We start from the raw sequence: 8,822 nt of genomic DNA, 5'->3' as shown, positions 1-8,822 counted from the left end.
CTTAGCCGGGTACACTGCAAACTGAAACTGTGTGCTTAGCCTGGTGCACACCGCCGAATCAACTGAAGATCCAATCTTCAGTACCAACACTTCACTCGCGTTGGATTTCCCACTCTTAGCACGAACTGGCACTAGGATCTCACGGAGTCAGAGTACCTTCCTGAACTCCTTTTCAACTCAAACACTCGATTCTATCGGTCGAAGGGAGGTTTGAAATCTTGCCAACTAAACTTCAAAGAACAAGTTCTTTGGAGTTAGTTTTGACCTAGGCTCTGGGTAAGCAGGGGTTTGCCTAAGGTCTAAGAGAATGTATGTAATCAGCAGTGACTGATTTTTGGCTTTGGTATTCTCTTCTTCGATTCAAGCTTTGGAGAGATTTAAGCTTTTGGCTGAGAAACAATTTTGGCAGAGTTTCAGCTTATGTTGTTGAATCGGTGAAGATTGAAGTGATCCTCGAGCGCTATTTATAGGAGAGGTCTTGAATAGATCCGTTGGCGGAGAACGTCTTCAAGATTTCTTCCGTTGGAGAGCTTTTTGAATTTGGGCTGAGGCTTCAATCTTCGAGGTTCCTTGTTTGGTGAGAACGAATATGTTGAAGAGCAGGAGATGCGACGTCTCTGATAAAGTAGCCACCAAATAGGAATGACCTCTACAGAGAAAAGAGGATCCTGAGATCTCTGCATTTAATGCGGTTGTACTTTTGGAGTATGTGGCTTCCTTTGAATGTTGGAGGTTCAGTCCGAGGAAGAATGTTTAACTGATACTTGACTTTAGTATCAGTCCGCTGAATCCACGTGGCACGCATTAAGTAATCAGTTCCGGACTGATTCTTCAACTGATACTTCAGTTGGTAACTTCAGTCTTCAGCCCTTCGTCCTTCAGTCTTCAGTCTTCAGAACCGCTAATTAAACTAGAAAAGAACTCTAACACTTGAGTTCGAACAGTTCTAGTCTATTACAATTAAGGCCTATGAATTTTGGTATCATCAAAACAAGGATTAGGATATTCCATTAAGTTCCAACAAGTTTGCTCTGTTTGGTGTCCCATTAGAGACTATTTTTTTTTGTCTTCTTAATTAATACTAATGTATAGTTACTGTTATGAGGTAGTTTCCTGTAAATCCGGGTGTACCGTACACCCGAGTTGTACCCGACCCAGATCCTGACCCAGACTAGTTGGACTATCCTAACCCATTTTTTCTTGAAATGACACTAACACTAACACGAAATGACACTAACACTAACACGATCTTGGAATGACACTAATATTATTTTGTTTTACAAATGACACTATTTCGAAAATAACACTAACACTATTTTATTTTACAAATGACACTATTTCGAAAATGACACTAGCACTATATTGAAATGACACTAACATTACGTGTAAAATGACACTTACACTACATGTAAATGACACTAACACTATATCGAAATAACACTAACACTTGACATTCGGATATGATAGTCCAGTTGGGTCGGATTCGGATCAGGATTCAGGTCGAATACGACCCGAGTGTACTGTACATCCGGGTGTACGCAAGTTTTTGTGTACAGTGGAGGGAGAGAATTAATTAATTTCTACAAACCAATTTATTTTTTTATATGATCTACATGGACGGCAAGCATGTTTAGGACATTGGAAAACATGTCGATTAAGAAATTAAATGCGAGATGCCGAGGCTAGCTATATAACTTTTTATTCATTTACCCAATGCATATCTATCTAGAATTCAATTTTTAGATGAGTAATTAGCTTTTGACGATGAGTATTCATATTTTCTAAGTTCTCCAAAAAAATAAAACCGACAATATATATCTTACCACATCTAAAACAAGATGGCTACAATTTTGGCTTCATTTTTTTTTTGTTACGATTGCTTGCATACATTCTGAAAATTCCACAAAAGATTGAAATCTTACAAAGAAAGGTAAGTCTAGGTCGTTGAATGGATTACAAATTTTCCTTTATCACCCCATTCCTGAAAAATAAAATCCCAAGATTGCAAAGCGGATTGCATAATTTTATTTTTTTTGTCAGATTTCCATAATATCGGCGTACAATGAGTAAAAAATTCAATATTAAGCTTTATAGCAATTGCTATAAGTCTTCCCTAAAAAAAAAAAAGCAATTGCTAAGTCTACATTACATGGGTGAAACACGTACGAATAGAAAGTGACAATATCTATAAAAATACTATAGTAATATTATTATTATCCATAAAATACTTTTTATTGCGATTATTTCTTTTTCTAGATCAGTTTTTTTGCCACTTGCGTGGTTTGAAATCTCAAAAAAAAAAAAAAAAAATCTTACCTTTTAAATCCATTGTATATAGGGTTAAGGCGCAGATCCACTCCTAAAGTAGAGGCCCCTAGAGCGTTTATCCCCTCATTCTCGACCTTGGCGCAAATACCTCCCCATAGTCCAAGAAAAGGGTGCAATTAAACCCAGACCTCTAACGCCGTTAAGTGCCGTTAAACGTCTGGGTTTGATTGCACCCTCTACTTCAGGGGTGGATATGCACCTTAACCTTAACCTTTTTTTTTCTAATTTCGACAACCCACCTTCGGCATCAACTTAGCCGCCTCAGTACTCATCGGCTCCGATTTGCACCTTGTCAACTCGCACGCGTCTAATTTCTTGGTCGTCGACTGCCCACCGTCGACATGAGCAACACCACCAACTTCTTCATCGCTCCGCACAACAACATCGACGACCAAGAGATTGGGTGCATGCGAGTTGACAAGGTGCAAGTCGGAGCCGATGAGTACGGAGGCGGCTAAGCTGATGTCGGAGGTGGGTTGTCGAAATTGAAAAAAAAAAGATTAAGGTGCAGATCCACCCCTAAAGTAGAGGGTGCAATTAAATTCAGACGTTTAACGACGCTTAACGGCGTTAGAGGTATGGGTTTAATTGCACCATTTTCTTGGACTATGAGGAGGTGTTTGCGCCAGAGTCGAGAATGGGGAGATAAACGCTCTAGGGGCCTCTACTTCAAGGGTGGATTTGCACCTTAACCCTTGTATATATACATAATTAATACTTTGATTGACTTTCTTTCTTTTTTATTCTTCTTATTTTTCTTAATCAGATTTTTTATTTCAATATTTTTCTTTTGCTGAATTCTTTTTCAATATTTTTCTTTCTTTTCCTAAACCAAAAGTATGAAACTACCTGAATAAATCAAAAGATTAATGGGATGTGATGCTTTTGGGAGAATGAATATTGCTTTTGATCAATTGCTATAAATTTTTGGATAAATTGCAAAATAAGTCACAAACTTCGACTCATTTTTCAATTTCAATATCATTTTTTTAGTCGAATTTTCAACATCACTTTTAAATATTTACAAATAAGTAAAAATTCTTTTAAGTTTTTGTAATTGGAGCTTCTCGTCTCAATTTACAGCCTCTTTTTCTCTTTTTTTTTTTCTTTTTCTTGCAATCAGCTGTGTTATTATTGTTATAATTTATTTATTAGTATATATCTCCACATACAATAGGTTCACTTGCTTCTCTCGTGTTGTCAATGTGGTAGTTCAAGAGGTGTAAAAATTTGGGGAAGCCCCAATTGCAAAAATCTAAAAGAATTAATTGGTATTTATTTGCAAAGGTTTAAAAGTGGTGTTAAAATTATAAAATGAGACAAAGTTTGTGACTTATTTTGCAATTTATCTTAAATTTTTTGACAGAAAAAAAAAATGAAAATTAAAGTTTGGCACGATCGTGAATGCAACTCAGTCGACGTATAATCCAATATACTTAACCATTTGAGTCCCTTTAATTAATTGCGAGGAATAATTAACTTTAATTAGAATTCAATTAGAATAAAATTAAACACATTTAGAGAAAAGAAATATACATATATATGAACTCCTTTCGACCATCTTGTTTCTCCTTACAAATAAAAAAGTAAAAGTATTTTTAACTTTAACTATAAAAGTAACTTAAAAATCACACGTTTTCCCAAAAAATAAAATTAGATTATTAATTAAATACTCCACTATGACTATTTTTGCACCTTTACCTAAACAAAAGTCTCTAAAACTACGAATTAAGGTCCAACTAAAAAAGGAAAAAAGAAAAAAGAAATGCGTCAAAGATGGAACAAGCTAACGTAACATGATAAGAGAATGAAATTCAAGACAACCTTTTTACATTTTACTTTTACGAAGTTAAATTACAAAGTCAAGCCAATCTTATCATTCTAAACCCTTCACAAAAAATAGTCTATTTTCGTTTATAAATACTACCACACAATATAATTCTTCTCGATACATATATCAACTAATTAATCTATCACCTATTAAACCCTTTAGCTTTCTCTACTCAAAATATAATTAATTATCATTATTAATATTATTCTTTAACTGAGATCGTTTCTCTAATCACAATACTACACTCAATCACTTTTATAAGAGCTCGTATCGTCCCCTTCTATGATTATGTTTTGGGGATGGAATATATTTTTACAAAGTCAAGCTATAGAGATATACTATATTGGATTAACTTTCTGAAATCCACATAAAATTTGTGTCTCAGAAAGCCTATATATATCCGGATCCAAATTTACATTTTATTATCATGAAATGAATCTAAACTTATATTAAATTGAGATGCTAAAAACTTTTGTAAAACAATCTCATCGTCATGATATATCCAAAATTAATTTGTACTATACATTTGTAATTTCTGTAGGTGAAGATGAGGAGTTTGTAATTAATGATATATTTGTAATTTGTGTATAATTTGCCGTTAAATATGATGAGTTTGCATCTGAATCTTGTTGGAAATATGGTTTTATGCCATATCTGAAAATTATTATTTAATTAAATATTTATTATTTAATTAAAATAATAATTGGATGTTAATCTACATCTCGAGTAGATCAACGTGATATACTTGAAGTCTCAAAACTGATTTCCGGTGAGTGAGATATTGTATGTCAAAGTTTGGATGTTGAAGAGGGAAAATCAGTTTCAACTTCTGCGTTCAACGATTGCGGCCACCTACCGCAGCCGCCGGAATTGACTGTTTCAACTTCTGCGTTCAACGATTGCGGCCACCTACCGCAGCCGCCGGAGTTGACTGCCGATCCGTTCACACTCGGTTTAACACCTATAAATATGGGTGTGTGGTGAGCTTTAGAATTCACTCTGAAAACTCACAACTCACAACTCACAAAATAGTCTGCATTCTGCATTCCACCTCTAGCTCAGTTTTTCGATCCTTATTCAGTTCGCCGGAGCTCGCCGGATTGTGGTGCTACATCCGCCGAGACGAAGTCGTTTTACCTTTGGGGAAGATACGCCAAACCGAAGAGCACTACCGGGGCGATAATCTTCTTGCGGGAAGAGATTCATCTCGACTCGACTTAGTTTATACGTATAATTTATTTATACAGTATATTTCAGTTGTATACAATTATTTGAGTTGTAATTTCTCAAATTATTTTCTTTGTAATATTTTCAATTATTTTGAGTTGTAATATCTCAAAATATTTATTTTGTAATATCTCGATCGTGTACCCGGTTCTAACAATCGCAAGAAGATTATTTCTCTGCCGTTGATACACGTTCGAGAAATGGCTCACACCGACGTCAATATGGATGGCTCCACCACCTCTGCAACCATCGGTTCAACCACGTCGTCAATATTTTCCTCGTTTGCATCAACGGGGGCTTCATCGTCAACATCTAGAACTATTGGTCTTGCCGAGAAACCATCAACGTTCTCAGGCAAGAACTTCAAATATTGGCAAGAGAAGATGTTATTCTACCTCACAACCGTGGGGTTTGCCGGATTCTTAATGGAGGATAAACCTCCAACCCCGAGTGAAGGGGAAGGGGAGACAAGCCAAGAAATTCGTGCCGAATATTTGAACTGGTGTCGCGGCGACTACTTGTGCCGTAACACCGTTCTCATGTCTCTGGACGAACGGCTCTACCGTGTTTTCAAGGTTCATGAAATCGCGAAACAATTGTGGGAGGCCCTTGATCTAAAGTATCAAGTGGACAAGGCAAATACTACCAAGTATATTGTTGCCAAATGGTTGGAATATAAAATGGTCGACTCCCGACCATTGATGGACCAAGTGGAAGAGTTCCAAAATCTTTCACATGAGGTTCAAGCCGAAGGGATGCCCTTGGCGGATGCATTGCTCGTTGCAATCATCATAGAGAAATTACCTCCTAGTTGGAGGAAATTTCAAAACCTTTTGAAGCATGAGCGCTCGGAGATGTCCGTGCCGATATTGTTATCCAAGCTTCAAATGGAGGATCACGAGAGAAGTCGTGATCAAAAGGGAAAAGCTCCAATGGAGGCAAAGGCCAATCTCACCGAGAAATGCGGTCCCTCCAACAAACGTGGTCGCCCTAACCCTAACAATAAAGGTAAAGGGAAGCAAGGCGGACATCAACCATCAAAGTTTGATGGTGTATGTTATAATTGTGACAAAAAAGGTCACATGGCTAAGGATTGCCGCAAGCCAAAGCGGAAGAAAGCAAATGGCAACGTGAACAACGTCGAGAAGGACTTCGACGATTGGAACCACGATGACTTTGCTGCCATGATCTCCGAGGTGAATCATGTGGACAACCCGAACGCTTGGTTCGTGGACACCGGCGCTACCGTCCATATATGCATAAATCGTGAGTTGTTCCACAACTACAAAGAAGTGGAAAACAAAACGATAATGGAGGCTAGCGAACGGACATCCCAAGTCCTTGGCATGGGAGATGTGATTCTTCAACTCACGTCGGGCGTGGAGATCACATTAAAAGACGTATTACACGTTCCAACTGTCCGAAAGAATTTAATTTCGGGCTTTAGGCTTACGAATAAGGATTTTGAATTATTTTTCAAATCTGACTATGTTGTAATACGCAAGTGGGGAAAGTTCCTAGGGAAAGGCTATGCCTCCGAAGGACTTTTCAAACTTGGTGTAAGAGCTTGTAAGCCTGCCAAGGCTAAAATCAATAAAGATGCATCAACTTCTTCTGCTTACTTGATTGAGTGTTCTGATTTATGGCATTGTAGACTTGGACATGTTAATCTAAATGCTATAAAGAGATTAGTAAAAATGAATTTACTAAAAGTTGATGAATACAACTCACAAGAAAAATGTGAAGTTTGTGTTGAAGCCAAAATGGCTAAGTTACCGTTTAAATCGGTAAAAAGGAACACTCAACCTTTGGAACTTATTCACACCGATGTTTGTGATTTAAAGTTCGTGCAAACTAGAGGTGGCAAGAAGTACTTTATCACCTTTATAGACGATTGCACAAAGTATTGTTACCTTTACTTATTGAAAAGTAAAGATGAGGCTATTGAAGCTTTTATAAACTTCAAAAATGAAGCCGAGAATCAACTTGGATGTCGAATTAAGATGGTTCGAAGTGATAGAGGTGGAGAATATGTAGCTCCGTTTGCTGAATTATGCAACGAAAGTGGTATAATCCATCAAACGACGGCTCCTTATTCACCACAATCTAACGGCGTTGCTGAACGCAAGAATCGAACTCTTAAGGAGATGATGAATGCCTTGTTGATTAGTTCAGGATTACCCCAGAACATGTGGGGGGAAGCTGTCTTAACGGCCAACTATATCTTGAACAAGATTCCACTCAAAGGGAAAGATGTAACTCCCTATGAGCTATGGAAAGGAAGGAAACCTTCGTATAAATACCTCAAAGTGTGGGGGTGTTTAGCCAAGGTAGAAGTGCCTTTACCAAAGCAAGTTACAATAGGACCTAAAACGGTGGATTGTATCTTCATTGGTCATGCACTTAATAGCAGTGCCTATCGTTTTATAGTGCACAGATCGGAGATACCTGATATACATGTTGGGACAACGATAGAATCAAGGAATGCTATATTCTTTGAAAATATCTATCCTAACAAGGATAAAGGTACATCGAACTCTAATGATGGAGTTGATGGTAATGCTACAGGTTCTAAACCTATGGAAGTAGCTAGTAATTCTACTCAAGTAGATGATGCCACGGGTTCTAATCATGTACCACCTAATAGGAAAAGACCAAGGTCTAAACCTATGGATGTAGAACCGAGACGTGGGGAACGAATTAGAAAAGCTAATGTCTATGGACCGGATTATGTTGTCTTGATGCTAGATGGCGAACCGGTGACGATTAAAGAAGCTATGTCTGGCTCAGATGCAGCTCTCTGGAAAGAAGCCATCGATATTGAGATTGATTCCATTATGCAGAATCATACTTGGGTGTTAGTGGATCTACCACCTGGAAGTAAAGCTTTAGGATGCAAATGGATCCTAAAGAAGAAGTACAAATCTGATGGTACTATAGATAAGTACAAAGCCCGACTTGTCGTTCAAGGTTTCAGGCAGAAAGAAGGGTACGATTTCTTCGATACCTATTCACCTGTGACCAGACTAACATCTATTCGGATGCTTCTCGCTATTGCTGCCTTGCACAATCTCGAGATTCACCAAATGGATGTGAAAACTGCGTTCTTGTATGGCGAGTTGGAAGATGAAATATATATGAAGCAACCTGAAGGGTTTGTAGTACCTGGGCAAGAGCACAAAGTATGCAAACTTCAAAGGTCTTTATATGGGTTGAAGCAAGCACCGCTTCAATGGCATTTAAAATTTGACAGTGTAATGTTGTCAAATGGATTCAGAATCAATGAGTGCGATAAATGTATCTACATTAAGAATTCTAATAACGGATATGTTGTTGTTTGTCTTTATGTAGATGACATGCTCATCATGGGAAGTAATTCCCGAGTGATTCAAGAAACCAAAGGCATGCTAAGTAAAAATTTTAGTATGAAAGATAT

General features: G+C 37.5%; 1 long non-coding RNA gene across 1 annotated transcript; it reads left to right on the top strand.

The window, feature by feature from the left end:
- The first annotated feature begins 4,813 nt into the window (after positions 1-4,813).
- Positions 4,814-5,516, top strand: LOC131013561 (uncharacterized). The gene is made up of 2 exons (XR_009097729.1): positions 4,814-5,132; positions 5,241-5,516. It is a non-coding gene; the product is annotated as an uncharacterized LOC131013561 (long non-coding RNA).
- Positions 5,517-8,822: the final 3,306 nt, after the last annotated feature.

The sequence above is a fragment of the Salvia miltiorrhiza genome, chromosome 2 (genome assembly GCF_028751815.1).
Source record: "Salvia miltiorrhiza cultivar Shanhuang (shh) chromosome 2, IMPLAD_Smil_shh, whole genome shotgun sequence".
In the NCBI taxonomy this organism is placed as follows: domain Eukaryota; kingdom Viridiplantae; phylum Streptophyta; class Magnoliopsida; order Lamiales; family Lamiaceae; genus Salvia; species Salvia miltiorrhiza.
The sequence above is the reverse complement of the archived record's forward strand: the minus strand, read 5'-3'. Positions and strand labels throughout refer to the sequence as shown.